Source organism: Scyliorhinus torazame, chromosome 11, assembly GCF_047496885.1.
Source record: "Scyliorhinus torazame isolate Kashiwa2021f chromosome 11, sScyTor2.1, whole genome shotgun sequence".
In the NCBI taxonomy this organism is placed as follows: domain Eukaryota; kingdom Metazoa; phylum Chordata; class Chondrichthyes; order Carcharhiniformes; family Scyliorhinidae; genus Scyliorhinus; species Scyliorhinus torazame.
In genome coordinates, this window is record NC_092717.1 from 244,527,150 (window position 1) to 244,541,843 (window position 14,694).

The 14,694-nt window shown below is 53.0% G+C and overlaps 1 protein-coding gene across 4 annotated transcripts in view; it reads left to right on the top strand.

Moving 5' to 3' along the window:
* znf521 (zinc finger protein 521) overlaps positions 1–14,694 on the top strand; it is a 693,072-nt gene that overhangs the window by 79,181 nt on the left and 599,197 nt on the right. For all 4 annotated transcript variants that reach the window (XM_072468508.1, XM_072468510.1, XM_072468507.1 and 1 more), the window contains exon 2: positions 2,802–2,861. The gene's annotated coding sequence lies outside the window, so the exon portion shown is untranslated. The remainder of the gene's footprint in view (positions 1–2,801; positions 2,862–14,694) is intronic.

Here is a 14,694-nt window from a genome sequence, read left to right on the forward strand (position 1 = left end):
ATCCCGAAAGACGTGCTTGTTGGGTGAATTGGACATTCTGAAATCTCCCCCGAACAGGTGCTGGAATGTGGCGACGAGGAGATTTTTGTACTGTAGCACCTTACTTTGCCACAGTCTCTGTACTTTTAATAGTTACGTTTGAAAGGAGGAACAAAAAACAACCTTGACTGGAAGGCAATGAAAGAATTAGGGTTGCAGCAAATATTTTGAATTTGAGATCACAATTTCAGAATATTTTTATTTGTCGGCGATTAATTTTCTATCCTGTGCTTCTCTTAAGATCCCCGCACCAAATACCACCCCCAAATCAAACGAGCTGCGAGACCAGTGCTGACAAACCTAGTGAGTGGGCTGCACAACTGAACCTCCTTCATCTTAGCGGGTCATAAGATTGAAATCGGGGCTCGTTCACTATCTATGGCCCCATGAATAAGATTGAATACATTTAATACACGCCAAATATTTCATAGTTGTAAAAAGTGCTTCATCATTTATATATTAATAGAACTGTCATCAACTTCAAATGGTAAAAACAAAAGAAATATTTACACAGAGGGAGCGCCTGGCTCTCACCATCAATATTGTGAGCAATCGACATGCTCCTCACTTCCCTCGCTTTTCGTTCGAATCACTTCAGTCATACCGGCAGGAAAAAAAACTACCTGGATGGAAATCAGCGGAATGTGGCGACCCGATGCGCGGGCAACGGTCAACAAAATATCCCGCGGCCCTCACTCCGAACCCAGGTGGGCCGCATGTTGCCCACCACAGGGCTAGACCACTCAAGCGACGGCTCTTGCTGGCTGCTTTATAAGCCGGTGTGTATGGAGAGCCAATGAGGCCCCACAAAGGCCTTTACTGCAAGGGCATTGGAACAGGAGAATAAGATGTCTTGCTGCAGTTGTTCAGGGCTTTGGTGGGAGCACATCTGGAATACTCTGCGCAGCTTTGGTCTCCACGTTGAGGGGAGGATATACTTGCGTTGGTGGCCGTACAGCGAACATTCACTTAACTGGTCTCTGGGATGAGGGGCTCGATCTCTGATTAAATTGGATCAATATTCTTTGTGGAGTTTAGCAGAACGAGACCTCACCGAAATATCTTAAGGTTCTGAAGGGGTTTGACGTGCTGGATACAGAAATTGTTTCCGCGGGTCGGTGTAATCTAAAACACGGGCCCAGTCTCAGGAGAAGGAGCCGGTCATTTAGGACTGAGGTGAGGAGAAATCTCTTCACTCAAAGGGTGGTGAATCTTTAGATTTCTCCAACCCAGAGGATCGGGGATGCTCCGTTGTTGAATGTATTTAAGTCTGGAATGGACAGCATTTTGGTGTCTCGGGAAGTTAAGGGATATGGGGAGCAGGTGCCACCGGAAGGGATGGTGAAAATGACCCAGCAATGTGCCCTCAAGCCCTTCAAACAGTTCTCTCTGTTCCAAAGTCAAACAGGAAGTAGATTTAGGACTGAGCTTAGGAGGAACTTCTTCACCCAAAGGGTTGTGAATCTGGAATTCCCTGCCCAGTGAGGCTCCTTCATTAAATGTTTTCAAGATAAAGATAGTTTTTTGAAGAATAAAGGGTTGTGGTGTTCGGGCGGGAAAGTGGAGCTGAGTCCACAAAAGATCAGCCATGATCTCATTGAACGGTGGAGCAGGCTCGAGGGGCCAGATGGCCTACTCCTGCTCCTAGTTCTTATGTATCTTTCGACATCCTCTTCTCTAATTTAGGTAAAGACATAGAAGTTTGCGATATGTTTGTTGGACTGTCTTTTCAGCTCAGTGCGAAGTGAAGGGCGATTTTTCTCTGTGAATCATTCACCGTCTTCACACAGCCACACGCTGTGTTTCAACCTGAATGATGAGTTTAAAATAAATAGAACAGCAGACACCTGATAGAGCGAATGTACAGCGGCACTCAGCTAGGGGAGGTGAATTCGCATGAGTCTTGCACACCTGCCGTACGCTTGTCACTTTCCCGAGGCAAATACTAATTAGCCAGGCTTTAAACAATGCGAGGGCTGCTACCGGAATGCGAACTCTTATAGCTAGGTAGTGGGGGGAATGTGTGGCATTCTGCTGGGGGTGGAGGTGGGCGGGGTGGGGCGGGGGAGTGTTTGTTGTGTGGGGGGAGGTGACCTTTCAGCATGAGCGAAGAAGACTTTGTTAATGAGTGAGGAAATGTCCCGTTATATCCATTGAAACATCTTGCATGGGTGTGAATGACACATAGAACAGAGAGTTGGGTGAATTTTGTTTGCTTTGATGGTAATGGCAGCACGACGGCACAGTGGTTAGCACTGCTGGTAGATTCCAACCTCTGGTGACTGTCTGCGTGGAGTTTGCATGTCCCCCCCCCGCCCCCCCAACCTGTGTCCACGTGGGACTCCTCCGGGTGCTCCGGTTTCCTCCAAAGATGTGCGGGTTAGGTGGATTGGCCATGCTAAATTGCCCCTTGTGTCCAAAGTTTGGGTAGGGATACAGGGATACGTGGGGGATTGGGCCTAGGTCTCATGCTCTTTCAAAGGGTCGGTCCAGACTTGATGGACTGAATGGCCTCCTTCTGCACTATAGGGATTCTACAAACGCTGTTATGTGCCACAGTGGAGTAATTGAGAAGTTAAATTAATTGCTTCCCAGTTGCCAGTGCAATCCACAAATCAAGCATATGCCTAACTCTGCCTTGCTCTCCCTGTTACCATTTGCATTGTTTAATATCGATGTTAAAACAAGACTGTGTAACTAGGGACAGACTGGTGAGTTTAGTTTCTCCCACTTTGACTAACCATTCTTTATTTCCTCTACAGTAGAAGAAAATGAGATTGAAGACCTGCATCCTACATTGGGCCAGTCAAGCATTCAGAGTGGTACGTTTAAATCTCTAATTAGCCACTATTTATCATTGGGATTAGATTTGGCGAGTTTTGCGATTAACCCGTGCTGATAATGACACTGGGAAATTTGCCCCTTTCATGAAATGGCAGATGTGGAAGCTCGATTAAATTTCAGAAATCATGCAATGAAAATATCCTTGCTGGAGAGATTTTTGTTTCAGTCGAATCCTTTCGTTGCCAAGCAGGTAAATCAGCAGCAGGCAATTGCTGAGAGGGGGGTCCGGGGCATTATTCAGTCTCTCGTTAGTATATCTTTGCTTTTTAAAAAAAAAGAAGTGAAGGTGCTGATGAATTAACAAGAGTGACATCTCCATCTGTCTGTGTATGTGTGTCTGTACCTGAGACTGAGACGAGCTGGAATGTCTCACCTACACTGACAAAATCTGCTGCCGTGTTAAACTGGGTCTAAAATTAACTTGTTACTGAGGCGGCAAGATCTTAAACAGATATTTATCGAGACTGTTCTGTTGAGGAAGTCATCTCTGCAGGAGAACCGAGACATGCAGGGTTGTGGGAAATGACCGTCCGAGCATCTTGCAGGGCGGCTGGAGGCCATTCGATCCACTGGGCCTCTGCTAGTCCTTTGAAAGATTTGCCCCACTCCCCTAATCTATCCCCACAATCTGCATTTATATTGGTTGCTTTTCAATACTCATCTGATTCGCCTTTTTCAAAGGAACCTGAATTTGCTTCTTCTGCCTTTTCAATTTGTTTGATGAGGAATCTTCATCGCCGCCCCCTGGATTCTGAATTGCCGTTTATCTGAAATCTGTGTGCTCTGTTTACCTGCTCTCCCAGCAGTCAGCGCAGGTAAATCGCAAGAAGCAATCCAAACCCTCCGGGGTTTTGAAGGCTTAGAGCCTAACCCTAGGCCGGGCCCACTGTGTCTGTGCAGATTGCCAGCCCCGAGCTGCATGTCCACTTACATGAAGTGCTGGAACTCACAGAATTCTTGTAGGCCTGGCATTGTAATTCATCTTAAAGCACCCCCTCCCCTCGGGGAAATATACTGAACGACGAGGCATTTGGTTACCCACTTGTTCAACAGAATTATACAAAAACGCATGGCGTCGATGCATACCGTTTGGCTCAACTGGTCCGTGCTGGTGTTTTATCCTCTCCACAAGGATCCTTCCCTGCACCCCTTACCCTCCTGCCCCCCCATCTCGCCCTATCAGCGCATTCGCCTCGCCCTTTTTCCCGTAAAAGATTATCCTTTAATGAATCTATGCCATTGCTCCCACCAATCTGATAGCTAGTTCCACATTCTGCGTGAAGGACAGTGCGAGCTCTCCGTCGCACCCGCCAAGTCCTGTTGGACGTGGACTTTGTGGCCGCTTACGTTCAGGGGCATAGACAGAGTGGGTAGTCCGAGACTTTTTCCCAGGGGATTCAACTTTTTCAATTACTAGGGGGCATAGGGGCAAAGGGCACGGTTTAGAGGAGATGTACGAGGCATGTTTTTTTACACCGAGGGTAGTGGGTGCCTGGAACTCGCTACCGGGGGCGTGGTGGAAGCAGGGACGATAGTGACGTTTAAGGGGCATCTTGACAAATACATGAATAGGATGGGAATAGAGGGATACGGACCCAGGAAGTGTAGAAGATTGTAGTTTAGTCGGGCAGCATAGTCGGCACGGGCTTGGAGGGCCGAAGGGCCTGTTCCTGTGCTGTACTTTTCTTTGTTCTTTGGTTGTGTCCCCATTTCGAAAGGGGAAAATGCGAAGGGGGTGGGGGTCCTGAACAAGGGGGCCGACGCTTAAAATTCAAACAAGGCTGCTAAGGGATGGTGAAGTTAGGAAGAACTTCACGCAAAGGGGGGAGTGGAAACGGAACATTCCCCCCCCCCCCCCCCCCCACCTCCGAAAAAATTGTTCAGCCCGGGGAGTCAATTAAGAATGTCCAAACTGAGATTGCTTTTTGTTGGGTGAGCGGATCAAGGGTGGGGGAAACCGAGACCGGCCGCTGGGGTTAAGATACAGAGCAGTGGTGGTTGGGTTGAGTGGATCTCGAAGGGCCGAGTGGCCTCCTTTCTTGCCCCTGTGCTCTGAGTGACTTTAGAGGCTGAGGTTTAAAACCTGCCACAACGAAGATAATGCGTAGGAGCGCCTCCTACGTTGGAAGATGTCTCTATAGGCTCCAGCCTTTCAACGTGGCCTACTTGACGGTAGAGGCAATGTGCCGTCCATGCCAAATTGCAGAGAGGAAAAACAAGAAATAATTTTAGTACAGGAAAAGGAGAAAACCATTTCAACAGGCTTCCTGTTGAAAGGGACGTCGGCTGCTACTGCTGGCGCTGGTAGCTTTGCTCGTCTTAAACAACGGCGCTGCAATCGGGAGCTGTGTGGCCAGCTCGGCTGGCACAACAACGGGAAAAGGCCCCCCCACGCCCCCAAGGGTCCCTGCCGCGGTGCTGGGATGGAGGCTTGCCTTTCGTTGGGTATTCCAGAAGGAATCGTGCCTCGGCACCGATTCCGTCTGTGCACAATCCACCCCAGGGCCTGTTAGTGTCAGCCAAGCTCCCGAGTGAGGGCAGAGTGAGGCGGGAGAGCAGGCGGCTCGCTGACTACACGGGGGCGGGGAGGTTGCAGAATGAACCGCAGAATGGTTACAGCACGCAAGCTGGCCACTCGGCCCGTCGTGTCACTGCCGGCCCTCTGCGAGAGCAACGCGCCCAAGTCCCCCGCCCCTGCCCTTTAGCCCGACAAAACCTTTCCTCGTCGGATAATTATCCAATATCCTTCCAGAAGCGACGACAGAGGCCGCTTTCGCCACCGCTCGTTCCAGACCCTGACTAATTGCTGTGTTTCCAAAAAAAAAAAAGTGTTTTTCTCATGTCTCCGTTGCTGCCTCTGCCAATCATTTTAAATCTGTTTCCTCTGGACATCCACCCTTCCAGCAACGGGAATAGTCTGTCCCTATCCACTCTGTCCAGCCCCCTCCTGACATTGAACATCTGCATCGAATCTCTTAATCTTCTCCAAGGACGCTGGTCCCAGCATTTCCAACCTGCAGCTTTGAATCCCTTATCTCCTGAACCATTCTTGTGAATGATTTTATTAAAGGATGCTCAAATTGGGTGCATTTTTTATTTTGTTTTATTATTTTTTTCAGTTTGTTTTTGTATAAATTTGGAGTACCCAATTCATTTTTCCAATTAAGCAGCAATTTAGCGTGGCCAATCCCCCGACCCTGCACATTTTTGTGTTGTGGGGGCGAAAGCCACGCAGACACGGGGAGAATGTGCAAACTCCACAGGGACAGTGGCCCAGAGCCGGGATCGAACCTGGGACCTCGGCGCTGTGAGGCCGCAGTGCTAACCACTGCACCGCCGTGCTGCCTTAAATGGTGTGCATTTTTAAACCAGAAGAACACGGCACTGGAGCGGTTCGCGCCGCTCCAGCTGTTGATCCCGGCGCCAACTTGGCGCCGCGGGATCCGCGCATTCGCAGTGGCACCGGCGCCAACGCACACATGCGCAGTGGCCTCCTTCAACGCACCGGCCCCGTCGCAACATGGCGCAGGACTACAGGGGCCGGCGCTTAGGAAAGGAGGCCCCCAGCCAGAGGGGCCGGCCGCCGATCGGTGGGCCCCGATCGCGGGCCAGGCCACATCGGAGCCCCCCCCCCCCCCCCAACCTCATCCCGGGGTCGGACCGCCCCTCCCCCTCCACAGGCCGCCCCCCGACCCTTCCACGCCGAGTCCCGCCGGTGCCGTCCACACCTGCTCTCAGCCGGCGGGACTCGCCGTTTTCACGACGGCCGCTCGGCCCATCCCGGGCCGGGAATCGGCGGGCCGGCCGCGTAGAGCGGCCCCCGACCGGCGCCGCGCCAACCACGCCGGCCCCAGCGGCGCCGGTTCTCCGCTCTGCGGAGAATCTCGGGGCACGATTCGCGGCGGTCGCGAGGATTCTCCGGCCCGGCCCCGGGTTGAGAGAATCCCGCCCACAATCTTTGCTATCGAGATTCAGCCCGTCGAGTCTGCACCGACCCTCCCAAAAAGCACTCTTTCCCAGACCCACTCCCCCTGCAGGCCCGGAACCCCAGCGAACCATTTTGGACACTAAGGGGCAATTTATCATGGCCAATCCACCTAACCTGCACATCTTTGGACTGTGGGAGGAAACCGGAGCACCCGGAGGAAACCCACGCAAACACGGGGAGGATGTGCAGACTCCGCACAGCCAGTCACCCGAGGCTGGAATTTAACCTGGGTCCCTGGCGCTGTGAGGCAGCAGTGCTAACCACTGTGCTAGTGATTATCTTGTATTTATTGAATCATAGAATTTACAGTGCAGTAGGAGGCCATTCGGCCCATTGAGTCTGCACTGGCCCTTGGAAAGAGCACCCATTTATGGCCCCGAATTACTGGTTTCCCGAGAGCTGGAAATGTATCTGCGTCCAACCTAACAAATCCCTTTCATCGTTTGAAAGAGCTATCAGTCATCCCCTGGGGCCTTCTCTTCCTCTCCAGAGAACGGGGACCTGGCCTGTTCGGTCTCTCCACTACACGTTCTTGAGGGTGGGTAGCGTGGGTTTCTTTCCTCCACCCCTGTAAATATTCTGCAGCTAATGACTGTGAAACGAACCCAGCCGGGCGGAGAGAATTTCCGCCGAGAGGTGAAAGAAACCTTTTGCACCCACTTGTTGGAAGTGGACTCTGTTGATCAGCTACGACTGCGTCCGGCAGGACGAAAGCTCGGAGCCTCATTTATCAACTCGACCCTGGAAGAACTTTCAGAAGGCAGTATCGATAGTTCTATTATATAAAAGTTATTTGTCATTTACAAGTAGTTGCAACGTGCAGACTTTTTTCCCCCCGCTGTTATAAGCTCTCTGTTCTGGTTCTATCCTTGTAAATCTTTCTTGCACTTCCTCCAGTGTCTCTCTATTTTTCATGTGAATTGGAGATTAGAACTGTGCACAGCACTCCCAAGTATAGCCCCACTAAGTTTCTGCACAAGCTTAATGTAAGTTGTCTGTTTCTGAGATTGATTCATTCTCCGTTTGTGCCCTCTGGGTTTATTGTGTCGAGACACTGGCCATAATCGTCCAGTCCTTCTCCTCCTCCAACACCTCCGATACGGCGATGGTGCCAGAGCCCTGGAGAATTGCAAATGTTTTCCCCTTGTTCAAAAATAAGGGTGTAAAGATAAGTCAGTTTAACCTCGATGGTGAGAAATCTTAACCAGGTAACTTGGACAAGATTCATTGAGGCTTAGCTGGTGTGGGCTTGAGGGTGAAAGGGTCACCATTCAGAGGGCACCGATTTGAAGCAGATTGGCAAAAGAAGCTGCAGCGACATGAGACAGACTCACTGGGTGGTTAGGGTCTGGAATGTACTGTCTGAGAGAGCGGGGGAGACAGACTCAGCGCGTGGTTAGGGTCTGGAATGTACTGTCTGAGAGTGCGGGGGAGACAGACTCAGCGGGTGGTTAGGGTCCGGAATGTACTGTCTGAGAGTGCGGGGGAGACAGACTCAGCGGGTGGTTAGGGTCCGGAATGTACTGTCTGAGAGAGCGGGGGAGACAGACTCAGCGCGTGGTTAGGGTCTGGAATGCACTGTCTGAGAGTGTGGTGGAGACAGACTCACTGGGTGGTTAGGGTCCGGAATAGTACTGTCTGAGAGTGCGGGGGAGACAGACTCAGCGCGTGGTTAGGGTCTGGAATGTACTGTCTGAGAGTGTGGTGGAGACAGACTCAGCGCGTGGTTAGGGTCTGGAATGTACTGTCTGAGAGTGTGGGGGAGACAGACTCAGCGCGTGGTTAGGGTCTGGAATGTACTGTCTGAGAGTGTGGTGGAGACAGACTCACCTGGTGGTTAGGGTCTGGAATGTACTGTCTGAGAGAGCGGGGGAGACAGACTCAGCGCGTGGTTAGCGTCTGGAATGTACTGTCTGAGAGTGTGGTGGAGGCAGACTCACTGGGTGGTTAGGGTCTGGAATGCACTGTCTGAGAGAGCGGGGGAGGCAGACTCACTGGGTGGTTAGGGTCCGGAATGTACTGTCTGAGAGTGTGGTGGAGACAGACTCACCTGGTGGTTAGGGTCTGGAATGTACTGTCTGAGAGTGCGGTGGAGACAGACTCACTGGGTGGTTAGGGTCCGGAATGTACTGTCTGAGAGAGCGGGGGAGGCAGACTCAGCGGGTGGTTAGGGTCTGGAATGCACTGTCTGAGAGTGTGGTGGAGACAGACTCACCTGGTGGTTAGGGTCCGGAATGTACTGTCTGAGAGTGTGGTGGAGGCAGACTCACTGGGTTGTTAGCGTCTGGAATGTACTGTCTGAGAGTGTGGTGGAGGCAGACTCACTGGGTGGTTAGGGTCTGGACTGTACTGTCTGAGAGTGCGGTGGAGACAGACTCACTGGGTGGTTAGGGTCCGGAATGTACTGTCTGAGAGAGCGGGGGAGGCAGACTCAGCGGGTGGTTAGGGTCTGGAATGTACTGTCTGAGAGAGCGGGGGAGACAGACTCAGCGCGTGGTTAGCGTCTGGAATGTACTGTCTGAGAGTGCGGTGGAGGCAGACTCACTGGGTGGTTAGGGTCCGGAATGTACTGTCTGAGAGTGCGGTGGAGGCAGACTCACTGGGTTGTTAGCGTCTGGAATGTACTGTCTGAGAGTGCGGTGGAGACAGACTCACTGGGTGGTTAGGGTCCGGAATGTACTGTCTGAGAGAGCGGGGGAGGCAGACTCAGCGGGTGGTTAGGGTCTGGAATGTACTGTCTGAGAGAGCGGGGGAGACAGACTCAGCGCGTGGTTAGCGTCTGGAATGCACTGTCTGAGAGTGTGGTGGAGGCAGACTCACTGGGTTGTTAGCGTCTGGAATGTACTGTCTGAGAGTGCGGTGGAGGCAGACTCACTGGGTGGTTAGGGTCTGGAATGTACTGTCTGAGAGTGCGGTGGAGACAGACTCACTGGGTGGTTAGGGTCCGGAATGTACTGTCTGAGAGTGTGGTGGAGGCAGACTCAGCGGGTGGTTAGGGTCTGGAATGTACTGTCTGAGAGTGTGGTGGAGACAGACTCACCTGGTGGTTAGGGTCCGGAATGTACTGTCTGAGAGAGCGGGGGAGGCAGACTCAGCGGGTGGTTAGGGTCTGGAATGCACTGTCTGAGAGTGTGGTGGAGACAGACTCACCTGGTGGTTAGGGTCCGGAATGTACTGTCTGAGAGTGTGGTGGAGGCAGACTCAGCGGGTGGTTAGGGTCTGGAATGTACTGTCTGAGAGTGCGGTGGAGGCAGACTCACTGGGTTGTTAGCGTCTGGAATGTACTGTCTGAGAGTGCAGTGGAGACAGACTCACTGGGTGGTTAGGGTCTGGAATGTACTGTCTGAGAGTGCGGTGGAGACAGACTCACTGGGTGGTTAGGGTCCGGAATGTACTGTCTGAGAGTGTGGTGGAGGCAGACTCACTGGGTGGTTAGGGTCCGGAATGTACTGTCTGAGAGAGCGGGGGAGACAGACTCAGCGGGTGGTTAGGGTCTGGAATGTACTGTCTGAGAGTGTGGTGGAGGCAGACTCACTGGGTGGTTAGGGTCTGGAATGCACTGTCTGAGAGTGTGGTGGAGGCAGACTCACTGGGTGGTTAGGGTCCGGAATGTACTGTCTGAGAGAGCGGGGGAGACAGACTCAGCGGGTGGTTAGGGTCTGGAATGTACTGTCTGAGAGAGCGGGGGAGACAGACTCAGCGCGTGGTTAGCGTCTGGAATGTACTGTCTGAGAGTGCGGTGGAGACAGACGCAGAGGGTGGTTAGGGTCTGGAATGTACTGTCTGAGAGTGCGGTGGAGACAGACGCAGAGGGTGGTTAGGGTCTGGAATGCACTGTCTGAGAGTGCGGTGGAGACAGACGCAGCGGGTGGTTAGGGTCTGGAATGCACTGTCTGAGAGTGCGGTGGAGACAGACGCAGCGGGTGGTTAGGGTCTGGAATGTACTGTCTGAGAGAGCGGGGGAGACAGACTCAGCGCGTGGTTAGCGTCTGGAATGTACTGTCTGAGAGTGCGGTGGAGACAGACGCAGAGGGTGGTTAGGGTCTGGAATGTACTGTCTGAGAGTGCGGTGGAGACAGACGCAGCGGGTGGTTAGGGTCTGGAATGTACTGTCTGAGAGTGTGGTGGAGACAGACTCACTGGGTGGTTAGGGTCTGGAATGCACTGTCTGAGAGTGTGGTGGAGGCAGACTCACTGGGTGGTTAGGGTCCGGAATGTACTGTCTGAGAGTGCGGTGGAGACAGACTCACTGGGTGGTTAGGGTCCGGAATGTACTGTCTGAGAGAGCGGGGGAGACACACTCAGCGCGTGGTTAGGGTCTGGAATGCACTGTCTGAGAGTGTGGTGGAGACAGACTCACTGGGTGGTTAGGGTCCGGAATAGTACTGTCTGAGAGTGCGGTGGAGACAGATGCAGCGGGTGGTTAGGGTCTGGAATGTACTGTCTGAGAGTGCGGGGGAGACAGACTCAGCGGGTGGTTAGGGTCCGGAATGTACTGTCTGAGAGAGCGGGGGAGGCAGACTCAGCGCGTGGTTAGGGTCTGGAATGTACTGGCTGAGAGTGTGGTGGAGACAGACTCAGCGGGTGGTTAGGGTCTGGAATGCACTGTCTGAGAGTGTGGTGGAGACAGACTCAGCGGGTGGTTAGGGTCTGGAATGTACTGTCTGAGAGTGTGGGGGAGGCAGACTCAGCGCGTGGTTAGGGTCTGGAATGTACTGTCTGAGAGTGCGGGGGAGACAGACTCAGCGGGTGGTTAGGGTCCGGAATGTACTGTCTGAGAGAGCGGGGGAGGCAGACTCAGCGCGTGGTTAGGGTCTGGAATGTACTGTCTGAGAGTGTGGTGGAGACAGACTCAGCGCGTGGTTAGGGTCTGGAATGTACTGTCTGAGAGTGTGGTGGAGACAGACTCAGCGGGTGGTTAGGGTCCGGAATGTACTGTCTGAGAGTGCGGTGGAGACAGATGCAGCAGGTGGTTAGGGTCTGGAATGTACTGTCTGAGAGAGCGGGGGAGACAGACTCAGCGGGTGGTGAGGGTCTGGAATGTACTGTCTGAGAGAGCGGGGGAGACAGACTCAGCGCGTGGTTAGGGTCTGGAATGCACTGTCTGAGAGTGTGGTGGAGACAGACTCACCTGGTGGTTAGGGTCTGGAATGTACTGTCTGAGAGTGCGGTGGAGACAGACTCAGCGGGTGGTTAGGGTCTGGAATGTACTGTCTGAGAGTGTGGTGGAGGCAGACTCAGCGGGTGATTAGGGTCTGGAATGTACTGTCTGAGAGTGTGGTGGAGACAGACTCAGAGGGTGGTTAGGGTCTGGAATGTACTGTCTGAGAGTGTGGTGGAGGCAGACTCAGCGGGTGGTTAGGGTCTGGAATGTACTGTCTGAGAGTGTGGTGGAGGCAGACTCACTGGGTGGTTAGGGTCTGGAATGCACTGTCTGAGAGTGTGGTGGAGACAGACTCAGCGGGTGGTTAGGGTCTGGAATGTACTGTCTGAGAGTGTGGTGGAGACAGACTCAGCGCGTGGTTAGGGTCTGGAATGTAGTGTCTGAGAGTGTGGTGGAGGCAGACTCACTGGGTGGTTAGGGGCTGGAATGCACTGTCAGAGAGTGTGGTGGAGGCAGACTCAGCGGGTGGTTAGGGTCTGGAATGCACTGTCTGAGAGTGCGGTGGAGGCAGACTCACTGGGTGGTTAGCGTCTGGAATGAACTGTCTGAGAGTGTGGTGGAGGCAGACTCACTGGGTGGTTAGGGTCTGGAATGTACTGCCTGAGAGTGTGGTGGAGGCAGACTCAGCGCGTGGTTAGGGTCTGGAATGTACTGCCTGAGAGTGTGGTGGAGGCAGACTCACTGGGTGGTTAGGGTCTGGAATGTACTGTCTGAGAGTGCGGTGGAGGCAGACTCAGCGGGTGGTTAGCGTCTGGAATGCACTGTCTGAGAGTGCGGTGGAGACAGACTCACTGGGTGGTTAGGGTCTGGAATGTACTGTCTGAGAGTGCGGTGGAGACAGACTCACTGGGTGCTTAGGGTCTGGAATGTACTGTCTGAGAGTGTGGTGGAGACAGACGCAGCGGGTGGTTAGGGTCTGGAATGTACTGTCTGAGAGTGTGGTGGAGACAGACGCAGCGGGTGGTTAGGGTCTGGAATGTACTGTCTGAGAGTGCGGTGGAGGCAGACTCACTGGGTGGTTAGGGTCTGGAATGTACTGTCTGAGAGTGCAGTGGAGACAGACTCACTGGGTGGTTAGCGTCTGGAATGCACTGTCTTGAGAGTGTGGTGGAGACAGACGCAGTGGGTGATTAGGGTCTGGAATGCACTGTCAGAGAGTGCGGTGGAGACAGACTCACTGGGTGGTTAGCGTCTGGAATGTACTGTCTGAGAGTGCGGTGGAGACAGATGCAGCGGGTGGTTAGGGTCTGGAATGTACTGTCTGAGAGTGTGGTGGAGACAGACTCACCTGGTGGTTAGGGTCCGGAATGTACTGTCTGAGAGTGCGGTGGAGACAGATGCAGCGGGTGGTTAGGGTCTGGAATGTACTGTCTGAGAGTGCGGTGGAGACAGACGCAGAGGGTGGTTAGGGTCTGGAATGTACTGTCTGAGAGTGCGGTGGAGACAGACGCAGCGGGTGGTTAGGGTCTGGAATGTACTGTCTGAGAGTGCGGTGGAGACAGACGCAGCGGGTGGTTAGGGTCTGGAATGTACTGTCTGAGAGTGCGGTGGAGACAGACACAGTGGGTGGTTAGGGTCTGGAATGTACTGTCTGAGAGTGCGGTGGAGGCAGACTCACTGGGTGGTTAGGGTCTGGAATGTACTGTCTGAGAGTGTGGTGGAGACAGACGCAGCGGGTGGTTAGGGTCTGGAATGCACTGTCTGAGAGTGCGGTGGAGGCAGACTCACTGGGTGGTTAGGGTCTGGAATGCACTGTCTGAGAGTGCGGTGGAGGCAGACGCAGCGGGTGGTTAGGGTCTGGAAAGTGCTGTCTGAGAGTGCAGTGGAGACAGACGCAGCGGGTGGTTAGGGTCTGGAATGTGCTGTCTGAGAGTGCAGTGGAGACAGACTCACTGGGTAGTTGGGATCTGGAATGTACTGTCTGAGAGTGTGGTGGAGGCAGACAAGCATCTGAAGAGAAAACATTTACAGGGCCAAGGGGAAAGGGTGGGGGAGTGGGACTAAATGAGCAGCTCTTGCCCCAAACAGCCTCCCCCCTGTGTTGTAACAGTTCTATTATTGCATAATTACCAGGCCGCAGCATCCAGTGTAAAAATATGAAGTCATGGTAACGTCTTGGTGGACAAATTGTGTTTGCTCTGGTTTGTTTCTGTTGACGCTGTTACGCATGGGTGGCCATTTCAGGCCCGGCATTATCGACTTCTAAAAAATATCTGCCATCTTTGTTTTCAGACCTCGCCACAGCCCTCCTGGATCTCTGTGCTCCTCTAATTCTGGTCTCGGGCGCATTCCCAATTGTAATCGCTCCATCATGGGCGGCCGTGCTTTCCGCTGCCTGGGCCCCAAGCTCTGATGTTGCCCCCCAACCCCCACCCCCCACCCCAAGCTATCTCCCCATTTCTTCATTTGGAGTTGGCCCCTGACACCTACCATCTCGTCCAAGCTTTTGGTCACATCAGTTTCACTGGGCAGCTCCTTGTCCAGTTTTCCTTGCTAAACAACACACTTTTCCCCAGCAGTTTTCTACATTGAAGGTGCCGGTTAAACACTAGTTGGTATTGTTATAGGCTCAGTAACTTTGAATATAGGTGTGCCTTGCAGCCCGGGATAAGACTGGCATTAAAATCCGCCTTTTATACGAGCGACATAGCGGGATCCA